Genomic DNA, 20,251 nt, shown 5'->3' on the forward strand with positions numbered 1-20,251 from the left:
GTAGGAACATAAATAGGTTGTTTATTTACAGGTATTTAAGGATTTCCAATATAGTGACATTTTACAGCAATCAGGGTGTGCTGGTGTCCTGGTTCAGGCCAGAACAGGGTCATTTTTTGCAGGAGCCAGGAGATGGCATGGCCAGGACATGGAGGTTATTCTTATCCCAGGGAGCAGTGGAGGGAAAGGGGAATCTCTGCCAGGGAGAAGGGGTCCCTTCCCAGCCAGCAGCGTGGCACAGGGAGCATCGCCAGGGGGTTTCTTTGTGAATTGTTCTCTTTCTTCTACCCTCTGCCATTAATGGCATTGCTGTTATTATTCATTTTCTTATCTCATTGCTGTTTCCAGTCAATTGTTTTTATCTCAGCCCATGGTCTTTACGTTTTGGGACTCCAATTCTGCAGGGGGAGAGAGATGGGGAATGAGCAGCCCCTGGTTTGGAGCATCTCTGTGGCAGCACTAGACTGAGGAACACCATTCCCAAATCAAGACAGCTGGCCATGGACCACAGGGAAAAAAGGGAGGCACATTCAGGGAATAAAATGCTGGAGGAGATTTCAGCAGGAAAACTGAACCTGTCTGTGCTATGCTGGATGGAAATGGCTTAAAAAGGCAAAATAAACCCATAAAACTGTTCAGCTAATCAGAACAACAGCAAGAGCCAAAACATCCTTATTCATGTCACACTGCTGACAGTTCAGGAGGACACAGCAGAGCAATCACCACCCTGCCCAAGCCTGACACTTACAGTCTGGCACACCAGGAACAGTCTCTGAATTAAGCAAAGCCATTCCTGGAAAAGTCCTATTACCTGGAATGTGGGAGAATTAAAGGCGTCTGCTACTGATTTTCAGTCATCCCAACAGAGAAAATCTGCAATTTGTTTTTAGAATTTATGACTCAACCATGTGGAAAACGTGTCAAGCTCAAGACAGAGCTTCTCTCCCTTGCTCCCATTTCTATTATCCTCACAGGTTTTTAAGACCACATTTACCATCAGCAAGGGGCAGACTTTAATGACATCTGTAAGCCAAAAATAAAACCCCCACACTCCAAAGTCCATGCCTGAAAGAAAAACACCTTAAAATACAGAAAAAGTTGGGAAAATTTGTCACCTCCAGGCAACCCCTGAAGTACAAAATTACTCACATGCCGGTTGGGGGTCTGATGTGAAGAAAGGAAATGGCTGTAAACTTCTATTAATCAAATAGGACACCCACAAAGACAGATGTTTGTGACTCATGTGGCCATGCTGTGTGCCCATTTCCCCTCTCGTTCCATAAAAAAGGCAAGGCTAAGTCCATGCAAATAATTTACAGAATCCCAGCAATGCGGTAGAATTTCCAATTTTTTACAAGAACAGCATTGAAGTTGTGAAAATAAGATAAATAAACTGCAATGGGGAGGTTTTTCATTTCCTAACACTCTTTTTCGTGCCAGCTAGAGGGGCACACTGGTATGCAATTAAAACACGGGCCAAAAACATGACAGAAGAGTCAGGAACTAGGGGAGTTTCTGTGGTCACTATCGTTCTGCTTAGGTATTATCACAGAATCATAGAATCACGGAATGGTTTGGGTTGGAAATGGTCTTAAAGTCCATCTGGATCCAACCCCCTGCCACAGGCAGGGACACCTTCTGCTATCCCAGGCGGCTGGGATATCCCAGCTCCATCCAACCTGGCCTTGGACACTTCCAGGGATGAGGCAGCCACAGCTTCTTTGGGTAACCTTTTCCAGTGCCTCACCACCCTCACAGGGAATAATTTCTTCCTGTTACCTAATCTAAAGCCACTCTTTCTGTTTGAAGCCATTCTCCCTTACCCAGTGACCCTGGGGAGCCTGTGACAGACACTGCTCCTGCTCTGGGATGTTCTAGGCTGTCTTGGTCCCCCAGTCATGTAAAAGCTGCTGCGTATCCACGCTCCAAGAGTGGGACAAGGAGAGGCAGACACACAGCACACGCCAAGCACAGGAGCTGGGTGAACACCTGCATGAGTGCAGCCGTCCTCATTTTCCTAAATATCGCTCTTATCGGTGTCTGCATCTCATGTTGCTTTGGGGCAATTGATAAGCTGAGTCTGTGCCCATCCTGTTCCTTTCTAGGAACACAACTCCACAAGCAGCCCCATCAATTCCCACTGTGCCCACCTTTTATCCCATCACTGCTCAGGTGGGAGCCTGGAGGGAGAGAGGAATGTCACATCTCCCCATTCCCCAGCAGATCACCTCATAACATCACTGCCAGTCTGACTCACACCAAAACAAACTGTAACCACACGAAAATACACTTCATGTACAGCAAACTGCTGCTATACAGCTCCTCCTGCTACCATGCATTCCAGCATGATTAATCCTCATCAGGTGAAAGACCTCTCTGCTAATATGTGCATTTGGGAGCCAGCCAAGTCCAACAAGATCCATGCCATTAACAATCTCACTGACTTCACCTCAGTGTTGGTGAGGATAAACTCTGTTTGCCTTGCAGCTGTGGATGCTACGAGACAATGGATCTATTTATTTTGTTTATAATTAAGGTGCTTATTAAAAAAAAAAAAGGAGGGAGACTGTGAGTTGCTAAGGCAGACATTGGAAATTTCTCCACTCAGTAACCTCTGGGATCATTTTAAGTTTCTTTTATGAAGAATTCTCAGCTACCAGCTGCCAAGAATGCAGGGAAATGTTGGGTGACTTCTCATTATCTGGAAAGAAGAAGATGATAGCAACATATGCAATACTTCTTTTCCTTTCTGGGCATTGCTGGGTGCCAGAAATGGACAGAAGTCGCTGAGATCTACTCCAGATGTGTTCCTGTAAAGCATACAGCAGCATTTAATAGAAACTGAGGTTCTTTTAAAAAGTCTGTGGCAAAGACAGCTAATATGAATTTCCCCTGGCTCCCGACTGAGAAGAAATCTACTCCACTCATGTAAAATCAAGCTCCACATTGTACAGGTGATGTTCCACTAACCACAACTTAAAAATCCATATTCCCATTATTTTGGTGTTTTCCACAGAGTTGGGCTAGAGGTTTCACTTGTCATTTATTCAGCTGCCATTTGGGGCTCTAATTCTGCCTTTTTTCCTCTCTGAACAATTTTCTGAGCCTGCTCTTAAGAGATCTTTGAGTAATGAGTGCAGGGCTTCTGCTTCCACTCTTTCACTTAAACATGGAGTTCATGTATTCTTCCTCAACTGAATTCCATGCCTTTGAAATTATTGTTTACTTAAGGGCAAAAAGGGGAATGTGCCAAGGCCAAAGTCATGTGTCTACACTTTAATTTTTTTCACTTTCAGATGAAGACAACAGTTCTGCTCAAGAATGCGCAGCAGTGAGGGAGACAGGCTGGAGAACAACTGCGGCTCACCAAAGAAGCTGGATTCCCAGTCTGTGGGAAAATAAGGGTTCTTGCAATTGGTTTCAGCCCAAATAGGACAAAAAAATCCAAAGAAAAAATAAACACAAAAACCCCCAAAATCCTCAAGAGCTGGAAGCTCATTGGATCATTTATCAATCCAATAAAAGTGACAAAAAGATAAGTTTGGTGCAGCCGCAGGGGTCACACAATGATGCTGGTCCAGGGCAGATGTCACCAGGCCACCCATGGCAAACAGCTCCCCACGTCCCTAATTTCAGGGAGGACCTGCCAAACCCAGCTGTGAGGCAACACTTCCTTTCTTCCTCAGAAAATTTCCAGTGAGCAACAGCTGTGCTTGCGACAGCACGCCCTGGTCTTGGAGAGCAGAGATAATTTGAAAAAGAGGAGTAATCAGGGCTTGCTGTCGCCAGCAAGACCACCCAGAGCAGAGCTTGTGTTGCCCTAACCTGCTAATTTATTCACATTTTTTCTACGATTCACTGCATACTCAGCCTTAAAATCTTCTTTTTGCATCATTTCAAGGCTTTAAAAACGGTTTTTAACAAGCCCATTAACAGGACCAGACTTTTGATGCTGGCTTTGGTGATTCACCCAAAATCCCATTATTTTACACAGTAAAATCCCATTGAATCTCCATTAGGAAATCTAGTGGAAAACCCCATTGGATTATCATTTGACATCAAATCTGGCACAACGTAACCGGGAAACATCTGACTCATGGTGTTAGGAGAGACCTGGAAACTTCCAAGGAGTCTTTCCAGTATTTAAACCGATTTAATTCCCTGGGAAAGAACAAATCTGAAATCAAATTTGTCTTAAGAAATGTTTGAGTGATCCCATTTGAGATGGGATTGGCCTTCTCATAAGGAACTGGTTGGGAATTCCCATTTAGATTTTATAGAGGATGAAAATGGACATTGTGGGGTTTTTGGTAGGTCTAGTACATAGTTTCCTATAAATGGGAATTAATCATTCGTACATAAGAACTCTGATCATTAACTGGTGGGCATTTGTCTCTTTTGTTTTATAAACAGAATAAAGTAAAAGATTTACAGAATTCATTGATTTCCTGGTATTTTCCTAGGGCACCAATTAGTGGATCTAATTTTTAAGTATACATACATGCACACAAATTGTATCTAGGTGTATCGTGAGATTTTCCCAACAAAAAAACCTATTTTTACCAAAACCAGATTTCCTTTTACAAATTTCCAGATGCCAATTCACAGGCTGGTTCCTTGTAAGAACATTTCGTCAGTACCAGAGGAAATTATGGTCCTCCCCTGTTAAAAGAATACAAAGTTGATTAAAAAAAAATTAAAAATCTGATTTAGACTTTTCCAAACACATAAATTGCACTATTTCTTGTCTGTCAGTGCATGAATGGGAAATGAGAAGTGAAGCAACACCAGCTCCTTATCATTATCAGACTGGGCAATTTATACACCTACAGTAAGAATTATTTCAGGTTTAAATAGTTATGAAAGGAATGTGAATTTTGAAGTTTAGTTTCTTAATTTGGCATAATGAAAAGCTGCTGCCAAAATGGGAAAATGGTATTTCAAGCTCACATTTGGTGCTTTTTTTTGGCTAAAGCTGTTCCAGACAATAAATAAATAAGATGAAATGGAACCCACATTTTACTCGGTGTGTTTCACCAGTTTTCATACATCAAATCTTCAACTTTAAATCCTCTGACCTCACTTGACAGAGCTGTTCATTGGGATTTGTCACCCAAACATAGGTTATACACCCAGAAATGAGGACAAGGATTCGGCAATATGGAAGTGATGATCCTGCTGCCTCAAGAACAAATATTTCAGCTTCTCCAAAAAGATGTTTCCTCTTCTTTCACATAAGGCTTTGTAAGGGCTCCTTCAGACCCTCGTTAACTTGTTGAATCAGAGTGTTCCTTGGCTTTATGAATCAATTCTTTATACTCATGCAACAACTTTATCTCCCAACCGGATTTTTGTGTAGTCTGAGGGGGACAGAGAAACTGCCTGCGTGACTTCAAAGAGCTAAGGAACACCTCTGACCAGTGCCAAATCATACCAGTTTGTCATCAATTTGCCCTGTAATGTCTTTTGCTTCCTTATTTTAAACACAGCAGTATGAATAATCGACCTGAAAGAAGAAATGTTCAAAGTCTTAAATTGTTGCCATATCTCAATGTCCTTTCATTTTATAAATTTTTCACCTATTATTGATTGCTCAGTTCTATTCTGTAGAAAACTTCACATTATAATTAGCACCTAACAGCTCAGTAGACAGGATAAATTATATTCTAAATCAAACCTATTCTATTCTACATCAAATATATGTTGATTCCCTGTTGGTAACAGTGACCATAATGACATTGGTTTTTGCACCTCTGAGTAAAGGCACAAAATTTTTATTACACATCTTCATTACCTTAAATAGTATTAAAATGAAGACTTCTGAAACTATTATAAAAGTCTTAGACACAGCAACAGCTTTTTTCAAAAAGGTGAATCCTCCAGTGACTCGTGAAATAAGTATGTATATCTCACTGTGGAAAAAAACAGTTATGGACCGATTGAAGGTAGAACTGAATAAATCTTGTCTGACTTTTTCCTTACATCAGGTAAAGGGATGCACACTTTTGTTCGTATATTACACACTCAAGGCATGATTGACTGGCCAGAATTTGCCTAAATAAGGTGCTGTGCATAGTCCAAGGAATCCTAGCAAGCCCTTTTTTGTTCCTCCACATCGGTAACTCTCCTGGAAACGGCTGTGTTTCCACAAACAACATTCCTATTTGTCATCTTTGCAGAAGGAAAGCATCTAGAAGCATTTCAGAAGCAAACATATTTCCTCCAACTTTATTTCCACAAAAAGTATTTGACTTCCCTAAAGCCCATTGTAAATGAAAGTTCCATTTGGTAGGAGATTTTTGGCTATTTTTTTTTTTTTAAAGACTGAATTATCCTCTCTGTAGAGTTACATCTGATTTAAAGAAAAAGAAAATCAGCTTCTTTTCCTGACACCTCAAAAATGTGCCAAGGCATAGGTTTTGATTCTTGGCCCTGTTACATTTGGCAGCCTCATGGTCTCCACTTGCTTTATAATAATATCTAAATTAAAATTAATTACTTGGCGTCTTGATTCAACTTTGTATCCCTGGCACTGAACCAGACAATTAGCTTATAGCAAGATTCGTTCAGTAGAATCGTAGAATCACAGAACCATAGAATATCCCCATGGAATTACAGAATGTTTGGGTTGGAAGGAGATCATCCAGCTCCAATCCCTATGCCACGGGCAGGGACACCTTCCACTATCCCAGGTTGCACCAAATCACATCCACCCAGGTCTTGGACACTTCCAGGGATCCAGGGGCAGCCAGAGCTTCTCTGCCCAACCTGTGCTAGGGCCTCACCGCTCTCATATTTTCTTCCTGCTCTGTGCTCTAAATTAATATTTGCTTTGCATGGATACTCTTTATCAATATAAACCATCAATGCAGGTATGAACAAAAGAAGAAAGGCACACTGAAGACAGATTGAATCCACAATATCTCTCAGCAAGCCTTTAACACAAGCAAGGTATGGCAAGAGGGAAGCAGGAACAAAAGCAAGGAGGACTGGAATTGAAGAGCTGGGAAAAAAAGGAATAACAAACACAAGAGAAGAAATCACAAATAAGTAAAAATGAGGCTGGTTCAGTTAGAAGGAGCTGTTAAGAGGAATGGTTAATAAAAGGAGTTAGGGAACAAGAGAGAAGAAGAAAAGGCACAGAGAAATAGAGTTAGGGTTGTTTTGATGTGTTGAGAGAAGAGATTTACTCAGAGACAAAATTTTATAATGAACATGTGAAGGCAAATGATTGCAGGCAGGAATATTCAACTGAACAGGAATGTTTTCTGTTTCATTTGTAATTTTCAAAGTTCCCAACAACTAGTAGGAAATCAGTTTCTCAGAATGTCTGCTCCTGGGTGCCATGACATCTAACCCATCTCAGGGGTCAGATTAGCCCCAAAAATTGCCCCTCCAAAGGTACCTCCAGCCCACACAGAGTAAGATGTGTGGATGTTATCGAGTGTTTTCACCTTGAGATGTATCAGCACCCACTGGAGGGAAGAAGAGTGAGCCTTCCACTCCAGCAGAATGTTTCTACAAGACTGGGGAAGCCTCACAGCCTCCTGTGCTGAACGATTTGCTGTCCTAAGTTGAACCGTTGTGGAGACATAAATGGAGCAAACCTCAGGTTTTAAGTTACGTCATTCATGATTCTTTGTGTTTCACAAACCATGTCTTGAATCAGAAGGTGTTCTGCTGGAAAAACCCAAGGGTTATAAAAGCAGAAACTCCTCTTCCCAATTTTTTTGAAAAGGAAATTCTATTCTTTCCCAAATTACTCAGAGCAAGCCACATCCTCTCACTACCGCACGAGGATATAACACCACAAGATGTTGTATTCCTAAAAACATGATGAAACTGCTCAGGATGTTTCAATCCCTGATCTAAATTTAAGCTTGTCACCTCAAATACATTCAGAGATGATGATAATTCAACCATGAAACCAGATAGATCTCTGTATCCTGTCTGCTAGTAAATTAAGTTTTTGCCAGCAATAAATTGGTTTGCCAGACACACAAATATTTGATTACCATTGTTTCATGTAAACGCAACAAAGCACAGTGAATGTTTGAAAACACAAATGCTAACAGATAATCCACTCTTGCAGAACAGAAGCAAAAAGCACCCATATTAATTCCAACAGCTGTCAGACTTAAATTAGCAGTTCAGGGATCCAATGCCATGATGACAAAATGTCATCCCCTATGCAAATCATGTTATGAAACACCCAGGAATAAAACAGAATCTCTTCCCTCTACTGACTGATAAAACAATACCAAGAAATCCCTACATGTAACATTTTCCATGTATCAGAATGAATACATTAATAAAGAATATTTCCAGCTCACACCACACCTGTTGAATGAGCTCTTTATGACTGTTCAGGTTTAGTATCAGCAGAGTGAGCCAAGAATGCAAATATTTTGTGAAAAATGATTCACGAGAGAACACGAAGGCCCAGGTGATACTTATATGTTGCCTTCTCAAAATGCTGAGAGAAGAAGATAAAAGAAGGAGAAATGGGGAATAAAGTAACTAAGAGAGGTTGTGGCTGCCCCAACAGTGAGAGAGTTTAAGGCCAGGTTGTTGGAGCAACTTGGTTTGGTGAAAGGTGCCTGGAAGGGGGTTGGAAATAGGTATTTTTAGGGTTCTTTCCAACCCAAAACATTCCATGACTCCATGATTTAGATTTTACATTTGTATTAAGAATGAACCTGTTGCAGTGAAACAACCTGGAAATATTAACAACTACAAACAAGTCATTGAAGATAGTTCTACAAAGCAATGATGGAAATCCTTCTTAAACACTTAAAAGTACACACAAGTGCACAGTGAGTTCCACAAATCAAAATCTATTTTCTTTTCATAAAGATACAATCTTTAGGCCACCAACGCACTGTGAGAAAGCTTAGAAAACTCTGACACAGCAGAATGTACACTGGGGACAAATCTCCTTTTAAAATCTTTACTAACATCATCAAAATAGAACACAAAATTATCTGTGTGTATCAAACAAGTTATTTCCACTATGGGTAAAAAAAACCAACTCACAAACAAAAATACAACCAACAAAAAAAAGCAAACAAAATACAAACAAGGGGAGGAGGTGATGTAAGCTGGATTCAGAGAAATTGTGAATGATAAATGATTATGTGGCGACTGGGGGAAAAGCTGTCTCCCTTTCCTTCTCATTTCCAGAATGTATTTATGTATTTCTTAAAACCAGACGGAGGTATGGCATTCCTCCCCAGCTTGGGAGTTTGGGTAAGTTTTTTCCAAGGATAAGGGGAAGGTGGTTGGGCAAGCTGGATGCCTCTTTAACACACTTCCACTAAAATTGCTTTTCCACTCCATTTTCTGACTTGTTAATCTATGGACCGTACGTAAGAACAAATTGTTTCATATAGATACTAAGGCAACAGTCAAGATTTGAGGGCATATTTGATACTGGAAATGCTGATAAAGAGGAAAAATCCAATTGGCTTTGTTTCACACATCAAATGTGTAACTCAGGAAAGGTCAATGTGCTTTAAGCCAGGTCCCAGCAGGTTTTAAAAGCTCTTCTCACCTGGCTGGATGCATGGAAACAGGAATTTCCACGGTCTGTGGGTGCCACCTGGTGCCCATCAGCAGTGCTGGGTAACTGCATTCCAGCGCCCTCCCTGAGCGCTTTTCAGAACTGGAATGTATTTCAATAAATGCAACCAACCCAGAATATTCACTGGAAAGAACTCTGCTGATCAGTGCCGGGGGATAAAATTAATCCACAGTTCCCATCTCGTAAGAAAAAATGGTCAATATACTTCCCACTTAAGGGATCTTTAGCCCCAGGGCACTTTATCTCACTGCTGTCACAGAGACATAACCTGAACTGCAGCTTTCGTTGCACAGACGTCAAACAGCTCCTCATGCCAGGAGGGGCTCAGCATGAAATTACAGAAATGCTCTCAGAATAAGAGAATAAAAACTTAAATGACCCTGAAAGAATTGCAGGACTCCTCATTCCTGAGATCCAAACCATACTTTCTGTAAGTTCACCTGGAAAAATCCCAGCCATCTGTGCCAGTATGATTTTTCAGAGACCAAAAAAAAAAAAAAAAATCCATTATTAGTGCTACTACTTCTGTTTACTGTCTGGGTTAGATAATGATCAGATTACCAGAGCTACATCAAAGTTTGACTGATGGGTTTAACACGGGGTTATGATTTTGGACACTGGCACTGGCACGGTGCCTCTGTCCACCCTCTGAGGACACCTTCCCTCTGGGATGTTCATCCACGGCAGAAGGAGTGGGAGATGAGGGTAAGGAAGCCGAGGACTCTCAAAACATGCAAGAAATAATAAAATCCACAACCTGCTTCCAGGAAACACAACAGACAGGAAATACGGACTCAACTCCCCTTTGCTAAACCTTGGACAAGTTAAAATTCAGATTCTCTTCAGGTACCTGCTCAGATCCTGGCCTTTGAGGAAGGTCCAAGCAGGCCTGGATTTATCACCTGTGGACATCTTTAGAGCAAGGTTATTTATCCTTAGCAGGTTTGGCTCAAATAGTGTAATGCAAATTAAGCCAATGCTGGGAGCTTAACGCCATGGTAATTAGTAACAAGCAATATCATACTACAGTAGGCCTAAGATTTGTCTTTAAACAGGCATTTTCAATTGCAGATTTCTAGGAATATGCAGTGCTGCTTTCTGTTTTCCATTCCATTGTTAATAGCACTCTCTGGTCTATTTCAGCCCATTAGTGTGGACAAATTACATTAATAAATGGGCTAAATAGCCAAAAAGAAATGGAAAAATCCCTTTCATCTTTCTGCAGTGATATTTGGAGGTTTTTCTGGGACTCTCTAACATATCTATCTACAGACTAGTTTCAAGAAGTAAATAGTAGCATTCCATTCCATTTTCCACCTCCCTTTCTTAATCATTTCTCTAAGGACAAATACAATTCCCTCTCATCTTTCTGTCATTCAGCCTGAACTCTGACACCTTTCCCAGGGCTCCTCCTGCAAAAGATGCTATTGCATGAAGACCAGTAGGGAATGTGTTTGCTATTTATTAAATATTCAGCAAGGAATTTGAACGGAATATTTTTCTAGGGTACCCTGCATGATAGCAGAACTCTGAACTCAAGAGCAGGACCATAAACAACTTCAGGAAAAAAAATAAAAAATAAAGCTGCCTTCGTCTTTCCCCAGAAGCAGCTGAAAAGGGAGTGTTAATCTAGAATTTTATTTCACAATTCCAAAGCATAAGGCTTTCATTTTCTTTATTGTGAGAGAGAAGGTGAGGAAGTGTTGGAATTACACGAAGAGAAGAGTAAAATACTCATAAAATGGAAAGAGGGCAAAGAAAATGCAGGAGGTGCAGGAAGATCCCATTTAAGCAGTGAGGAGAGAATAAAAAGTGGCAATGACTCAAGTTTCCTGTGCAAAAAAAAAAGAAAAAAAAAAAAAAAGAGAACAGCTGAGAGCAGATAGAGTGAGAAATTTGTTAGGAAAACTGTCACACGCAGCAAGGAACACTGCTCAGATCCCACAGACCCTCTTGGTACACCACAGATGCTCATCAGTAAATGGAGTTTAAAAACTGTGTGTCATCTTGCAGCTCTGAGAGGAGTGGGATATGTTTTCATCCAGCATGATTTAATGTTATTTGAGTTGACCTATTTCCTTCGGTTTCCCTTTTAAGGCAAGCTTGGATTGTGCAGAAAGTGAGAGGGCTCAGTTCCACATTCTGCCAGGAACCTGCTCTGTGTCTCTGATCATGTATCTATTTTTCTTTGCCTCTGTTTACCTTCTTATTCATTTTCTTGGCTTTAGTCCGGACCTCAAAGGGCTGGAAGAGAAATCAATGTCTTCACTACCAAACTGAGAAATGGAGAGGAGAGGAAAAGGGAAATGACTCTGGATTACATGCAAATTTCTTGTTTTATTTCTTTTATTCCTTTTTTTCTCCTAACCAATAGAAAAAGTCAGGAAGAAAAATCATCTCAGATGAAAAATCTGACTCAGCATAAGACACTTCATTCAAGTATCGTAAGAAAAACATCAGGAACGAGCAGCAGCTCTGCAGCTGATGTTTTCCCCCACGCCCACCGAGTGGAACTCTCCCAAAGGAGAACCAGGAGAGCAGAGTTAAAACAGGGTGTTGTATCCCAGCGTCGGGGATTTTGCCCCATTAATACAGTTTGGAGGGAGTTTCGATGCCCTTAAATATCAGCTGGACTGAAGGGAAGTAGCTCCTCAGCTTCATGGCAAGGACATCACACTTTCAGCCTCTGCTTTGCTGTGTTTGGAAAATGGAAACACAACTCTGATTGCAGGCAGCCTGGGAATTGGGGTCCTTCCCAGCAAAGTGTGGGAGAAGGCAGAATTCACCCTGATTTCACACATTCGAGGTAAAGCACTTTCAAACAGCAGGTACTGAACTTCCCCAGCATCCCCTCCATGCTCAAGAGTAAATGTGAGAGTAGAGGACAAGCATTTAGCTCAAACACTGATGCTTCATTTAGGAATTATCATTAAAATCCAAATTTAGCACACAACCTTCGCTTACACCAAAAAACCAACCCACTAAACCAAACCAAAATGAAAATTACCCTCACAAGAATCAAAATAACAACACAACACTGAATGAAAGTGGACAATTTACACAAATATGGGCAAAAGCATCCCACAACTGTTTCCTGCCCCATCGCTTGGGAACACAGCTGTATCCATAACCAAGAGTTTGCTCCTTTCCACCTTGTCATCCCTTTCCATTGTGGAAGTGTTTTGTGGTACTGAGAAGATCCTACCTGGCGGTAAAATGTCTGGAAAATATATGGAAAAAGTAACTACAACTGAACAGGTAACAAGTGCAAATGTGTATTTAGAGAAGGATATTTCTGACTCACTAACCCAACTCAGAAAAAGCTTCCAAGCCTGGCATAGCATCACTTAAAATATAAGACAAAGCAAACTACATTAATATCTTTTGTGAAAGACACACAACAGCAGCTTTCACCAAAATATGTGCTTGAGAGACTGAATAAGTGAAAGAGTAAATAAGCAAAAGGGCAGTTACCTGCAATAATTTTCAGGCATGCATGATGTGCTGTTCAGGACAAAACTGTGTTTTATTCACACAATTAAGTCATGCAAAGCACTTCTTTCTTTATATTCTGTCTTTGCATGCTCACTGCCTGAGCAAGTGGTGACAATGCCTTTATCTAAGAAAACGTTTAGTACCTGGAGAGCTTAATTTCCTCAGTCTCCAATTATAAATGACTTGTGTGACCATCCTCTCTTGCAGCAGAAGAGGAAGCAAAGGGAGAGGCCAAGCTTTTTTGTGCTGGGTCAATTTTTTCTTCTCCCAACAATATTGCTGCTCTAATGTAGAAATCTCAGAAGAGCAAAGTCTGCACTCTATTCTTTGAGACTCAGCAGATGTCTTTAAAACACTTAGTCTATTAAAGCTTATAAAGCGTGATTAATGACCTGAGAGCTACTGATCTGAGGTGAAAGACTCAGCAGAACTTGCCCAATGGCTTTTGCAGATTTCTGTGCTCTCCATCAGAAACCAGAACCATCAGCTTAATTATTTCACAGAAGCTCAGACGCAATACTCAAAAAAATCTCTCCAAAATACTAAAAAGCAACTTAACTAGGAAAGGTGAAGAGCTGTGCAGCTCCAAAATCCCAGCTGCTGCTTGCTCCTTCGTTTTTTATCCACAGTAATGCAGCCAGAAATGGTTTATTTTCATAAGACCCCATTACAGTTTTACCCAATTAAAAGAGGTTTTCACCCAGATCAAAAAGAAATGAATTTTTGACAGACTTTTCTCTCTAGCCAAGGGCATCGGTTAGTGGCTTTCATGACAGACATTCCCCATTTAAAAACCAGCACCCTGCAGTGCTAATTTCTGTGGTGAAAATATCATTTTGTTCAGCTTACAGATAAAGTTTGGACAAAAAAAAATACATCCATTGTGTATTCCTTTCTGGTTCTGTAAGTAAAGGGGAGTCATTTCAAGACAAATAAATGCTTCTCAGCTAAATATCAAGCTCAAAATATTATAAAGATGGAAATAGGTCATGTCTTTGGTTCATTAACATGTTTTTCTCATATTTCTATTTTAAAAAAAGGTGTTGCTTTTAATTCTTTATCTTTGCTTACCTGGTGAGTGATAAAAATACTGGACTTTTCATTTATAGAATTGTTTTTTGTTTACAGGTTCACAAAATAAGCAGCTGTGCAAGAAGGGCTAACTGAGGACTTGTTTCTGAGTCTCGGTAGCCTCATTATAAATGGGTTTTTTTCACTCTACCCTCTTTCAGTTAAAACATGTTGCCTCTTGCCCAGCCACTCCAGGCTTTAGTAAAGAATTGGTCTTTATATAATTGGTGAAGATATTAAATGATGGTGATCCCAGTATGGACCCTTGTGGGACACCACTTGTTACCGATTTCCACTGGGACACTGAGCTGCTGACTGATGAAATCAGCCATCCAGACAATTCCTAATCCATGTCACACTCCATCCATCAAACCCATACCTTTCCCATTTAGCAGCAAGGATGTTGGGTGTGACCTTGCACAAGCCCGGGGAGGTGACAAAAAGTACATTATTTAATGGGCTCTAATGTCACTGCTTTCCAAACTGAACTGGGGAGTTCCCAGTGATTTTATTTACAAAGCCAGTTCTCCCAGGCACAGATTGATCAGTAAGATTGGAGGCAAGACATACAGAAAGGGTTTGTACTTCTTTCTTGGTGGCAACCTCCTCCCCAGAGCCATCTGAGTGCTCTTCCTGTTCTCTCACTACAGGATCTTTTGCCAGCGGCCGAAGCAACCCCTGTGCTCACCCCTTACCTTGATTTATTGATCCTGACTCTTCTGAAGTCTTCCATGAGCTCATGAAATCTGTACAGCAAGGGTTCCCAATCAGAAAAACAGGGCAACAAGTGAAATGGCATAGGAGGAAACCATAGGGTTTACCTCAGGATAAGAGGGAAAAGGAGAAAGAGGAAGAATTATGAAAGTTCCTTTGGATTACCTAAATTTGTCCTGAGCAGTATTTAAAGTGTCTCTATTACACCTCGCACCAGATCAGCACCACATGTCTAAAAACATAACAGTGATTAAAGTTACTTTTATATGGAAACATCACTTTTGATGCATTCAATCTCCAAGATTCAAGTTCACACGCATTCTTTGGCAAACACAACCAGCAACGTGCACTCCATTCAGCTGTCAAAACACCCAGTATTTATGGACAAATCTTGTCAGCTTTACTCCCTCAAGTCCTTTCCTTTGAATGGGATTTGTGATTGAGCGAACCTCCAGGTTACAAGTGGATGGGCAATATTGTCTTTACAAGCCAGTTTGAAAGGAATTAAGGAAAGAGAGTGCTCAGTGCCCTTGAACAGCTCTCAAAGCCTTTTGTATCGTGGCAATTAGGCAGCCAGAGTAATGATCAGCCAGCCCCAGGCAGGGGCACATAGTTTCTCCTCCTCCCATACAATGCCATCCTTTGCTGCTTTGAACAGGGGCTGCAGCTTGCCTGACAAACAGAACGAGGTGGAGCTGATTTTTGGCCCCACAGAGCTCCAGAGGCACTCCCAGATGCTGGAGGGAAAACAGATTTCAAGGTTTAGGAGCTAATGGTCCTCACCAGTCATGGTTGTCTTCTCCCCTCTGAACAAGGCACCCACTGTTAGCAGACACTTCAGAGAAATCGTGGAAAAGCTGAGAGTAATTCTCATGGCGAAAGCAATTTGTGATGTTTCCTGTCCCCAACCCTGCAGCATCTGCTCATTTCGGCCCTCCTGAACTTTAGCAGCCCCTCTCCTAACATCTGAGCTCATCCTGTCACCCAGATTGCTGATAAAACCCCAATCTGAGGGGAAAGAAAGAACCCACACGCGCACACACACCTAGCTCAGGACAGAAAAAAATTGGGAAACGGGGAGTGGAGTGCTTTCTTTTTTTCCAGTCCTGATAATTCCAATTCATTTGTTTGCCCGGCATCCCCACAAGCAAATGCATGGGTGGTAAACTGTGCTGCAGGATGTGACACCAGCAGCCTGGCAGCCGGCAAAAGGTCCCTGCAATCACATTCCATGGGTTTTTTTAGGCAATAGGAACATTTCTAGGAGTGCCAAACACCTGCCCGTGGGCCCAGGGATTTGGGGTCTTTGGGCTCACCTTCAGCAGGGCTCTCAAGAAGGCATAGGAATCTGCCACAGGGATACTTTGGAATATTAGGATGACATCTGCAGATTGTATCTGTCTTTTCAAATTAGCAATGTCAAAATCGTGACCAGGAATTATGATGACAGCCTTGGATGTGGAACTTGGGATGTTCTGAGATATCAACAATTCAAAGACACAAAACACCCCTTGGAGTTCTGAGAAGCTACAGAGACACAGAAACAAAGACAATATTTTGTCAGAAATGCTGAAGTTTTCAAGCTTCCAGGTGCATGGAACACTTTTTAAATTTTTTTCACAGGTGCCTTGCATGCCTGATTATAAGCCCTTAACTTTTATTTCGGCATGAAATCTGTCTGCTCATAATGTCTAAATCAGATCCAAACTTGCACAGATGTGCCAGGACAAAAATAGCCAGGCCAAGTCGCTTCCATGGCCAGGATAGCACCCTGGTGAGCCCTGAGGCCTCAGGTTTAGGTCATACCACAGTGGGGCTGTGACCTCTTTAAACTTCTATTGCGAAATTGCCTATTCTTTGATCCCTGAGGCACAGACTCCTGAGGGCATTTGTCGGGAATGGGTAACAGATCACCCTGGGCAGTGAAATCCTGCTCGGCCACCCGAGGAGACTGGCTCTTTTTGCCAAACTGCAGCTTTTTGGACACTCGTCAGCAGCTCAGGGCATGCATAAGCACAGATGGTGAATTTTACAGGAGGTTTGCTTAACCCAGGCACTCTATGAGCACAACAGAACTCGTGCAGGAGCTGTAGGCACAGCATGATGGATCACCTGCACGCTTTCCTTGCCATACTTCTTTCGTCACTGCAGGATGTGCTGCCCTCAACCTGCCTTTGGCTGAGAGCCTCTCCCCTGCTGTTGTTTTCTTCCTCTCAGCCTAAAAGGACTCCCTGAGCAAGGAAACCACGTCCCTGTGATTCTCTGTTGGGAGAATTCCCAACCTCTTCTGTCTCCTCCTGTGCAGAGGAGCCTGGTGAAACCGATTTTCCCTCCCAGAGTCAGACATCCTGCAAGGAACTGAGCAGAACAGAGCACAAAATTTTGTCTCCGGTAAACATGAGGGTAATTGAACATGATGACTGTAAAAGAATAATACTACAGTGTAGAAGCTGTGGGTAGGAAATTATGGTACAGAATTGATGTTTGTATTGAAAAACCAACAAGAAGACTCAGGTCTGTGTATCTGTGCCCTCTGGAACAGCTCTGAGAGGGGGAAGGATTGATGACGGCCCTTTACCATCCAAGGTACCTGCCTAGGCCAAGACACAAACCCACAGCTGAGTTTTTCCCACCCATACCCTTTTTACTCCATGAAAATCTTCACAGATGCAGATTTTGTGTTTAACAACATCCTATCCAGTTTTTAAGAAGATTTTTCTGTAATGAAATGCTACATGTTTCATGTATCATAATTATTTGAAAGTTTATGAAATTCCATTTTGTTTCATTATGTCCAAGGTTACTCCTTCAACATTCCTTCAATTTCCTCTTGGAAAGAGGTGGTAGCCAGGTGGAGGTCAGCTTCTTCTCCCAGGTGACAAGGGACAGGATGAGAGCGAACAGCCTCAAGCTGTGCCAGGGGAGGGTCAGGTTGGACATCAGGAGGAGTTTCTCCATGGAAAGGGTGGTCAGGCCTTGGAAGAAGCTGCCCAGGGAGGTGTTGAAGTCCCCATCCCTGGAGGTGTTCAAGGAAGGACTGGATGTGGCACTCAGTACCCTGGGGTGGTGACAAGGAGGAGATCAGTCACAGGGTGGATTCACTGATCTTGGAGGCCTTTTCCAAGCTAAAAAAAACAATAATTCTGTCTGCCCAAACTATCTCCACTATACTCCAAGGTATGGCTCTCCTTGATATCCATTTATCCCAGGCAATTATGGCTGGGACATGTTCAGCAAATCCCTGAGCACCATTCTCACATTCCTGGTCATCCCCGTGCATCTGAGGATCTCCTGCCTGCTCCAGAGCACGCTAAATCCATCTGCTGGGCTGGCTGCAGCAGGAAAAGAACTCAAGGGAGCTGTTTAGTAGCTTGTGGGTCCCTCTGGGCTGACAGGATCGTTCCTTGGCTGCTCAGGGCAGCTTTGTGGCACGGGAATCATGTACAATGTCCTAATAATTCTCCTGAGGGCCTGGCTCAGGGCACTGACCAGAAAAGTAGGTCAGAAAGGAAACCTTGCTGCTCCAAACAGGACAGTGGCAGCAGTCCATTGCACAGGCACAAGATTTATGTAAGGCACTGGCTGGGGCTGCTGCACTCTGACTTTCACAACCAACAAAAACCTGGTGCTAAAAATGCCTTGCTGCTCCGCAAAAAAGCAGGAACCAGCTTGGGCATTAATGCAGAAGGGCAAACATATCCCCAGCACCACAGTTTTGTGCTAATCTAAGTATTTGAATACACTTAGAGAACATTTCTGTCCCTCATTCACGAAGGATACACTAAAACATTCTCTTTGTAAGCACAACAAGAAATTCAGACACTAGTTATTCCTGCAGCCTCCTGCTCTATTCCCACTTATTCCACATGCCATCCCATGAGAGTAAAGAGACCTTAAAAGGATGTGATCAGCTCCCTGCCCTCTCGGAAAGAGATATAACTCATGGAAAGGGATGTCTCAGCAGTGCTCCCCAGCTCTCACAGGAATCACTATCAGCTGTGTAACCAGAGAAAGTCATGCTGTTCCCACATTTGCAGCCACCAAAGGCCAATAAGCAAGAGAAGCACAGAGATACAGAAAGCATCGGTTATGTCACAGAAAGTCCCACTCTGGTGGCACACTGGGAGTGGGTTAAGACTGAGCCAGATCCCACGACAAAGTAGAGAAAAGTGGCTTAAAGCAACCTGAATTTACCTTCACCTTTACATTGGGGTGCTGGGAAAGGGGAGCTGGGGTCATCTTCATGCTTTATCCTGCTGCTGGACCCCCACTGATTGAATAAACCGATTGGTTTGGAGACACAGACTTATTCAGGGAACCAAAAAATAAAATGGACACTTCAGTATTCTCTCCCCAGTGATTCTACTGCTGGCCCTGCTGACTGTGCTCTTTTTGGATCCTTGTTTTTCACATGCTCCAGTTTCCAGAGCCAGCACCTGAGCTGATCCCCAAAGGCAGCACCACATGCTTGGCAGCGGCAGTGCCCAGAGGCCAAAATGCATTTGGGAGTAACGGGACCTTCAGCACACTGGGAAGTAACCAGTCTGGAAATCATTCTCTCACACTGAACAGCCGGCCTGGAAAGGGCTGATCAAACAAAACAAATCTCTTTCTCTAGGAAACACACCAGGTATATGTATTCAACTAAAGAAACCCTCTAGTGGATCATGTGCACATTTATTTTGACATGAATAAAGGGGAATATTTCATTCTGAATGCCTTGGGCTGTGCATAAACTTACCCGTGGCCAGGAACAACAACAACAGCAGAAAAATCAGCCATGGCCTGCAGTCCCTGGAGCAGCCCATTCCCTGCTCCAGAGTTTGCTTAGCAGATTTTCCAACTCTCCTAGGCCTGACCTTTCACTCTCAGCCCTCTGTTGACTGTAAATGACCGGGCAGTGACTGTATGATTTTAATATCTTTCATCTATCACAACGGGCCATTAAAGCTGCTGCCTATAAACACACAGACCGTGGGGTTATTGGGTCTGTTGCACAGTCTGGAGTTAACACATTCCCTGCTACACTGTTAAAAGACAACTGCATTGCTTTAATCTTATTTTGGACCACATTTCATGGCTTGAAGAGTCAGGGTGATGGCCCCACAGAGCACTGAAGGAGCTGCATAAATAGACTTTCAGAAATGTGGTGTCCTGTAAGGGATTAAAATAAACATTTCAGACTCTTCATGCGTGCATGCACGAGATGGATATCAGAGACAGGAGTTTTAAATAATGTGGGAAAATGGTTTAAAGAAAACAGTGAATCAAAGAACTGTGTAGCTGCAATCTAACCAAGATGGTGTCACATTGGTGTCTGGCAAATGCTGACATCTCTTTGGACAACCAACTCCTGTAATTTCTTTTTATTTTTATTTCTAGAAGCTA

At 42.3% G+C, this 20,251-nt stretch overlaps 2 long non-coding RNA genes across 2 annotated transcripts in view; one reads left to right on the forward strand and one right to left on the reverse strand.

The window, feature by feature from the left end:
- The window catches only part of LOC146445649 (uncharacterized), a 30,561-nt gene that overhangs the window by 2,367 nt on the left and 7,943 nt on the right, over positions 1 to 20,251 (reverse strand). The window lies entirely within an intron of this gene.
- LOC146445650 (uncharacterized) lies at positions 7 to 4,703 on the forward strand. Its single transcript, XR_014855701.1, has 2 exons — positions 7 to 2,954; positions 3,297 to 4,703. It is a non-coding gene; the product is annotated as an uncharacterized LOC146445650 (long non-coding RNA).

This window comes from Lichenostomus cassidix, chromosome 1 (genome assembly GCF_008360975.1).
Source record: "Lichenostomus cassidix isolate B80296 chromosome 1, HeHo_3.0, whole genome shotgun sequence".
NCBI classification, from domain to species: Eukaryota; Metazoa; Chordata; class Aves; order Passeriformes; family Meliphagidae; genus Lichenostomus; species Lichenostomus cassidix.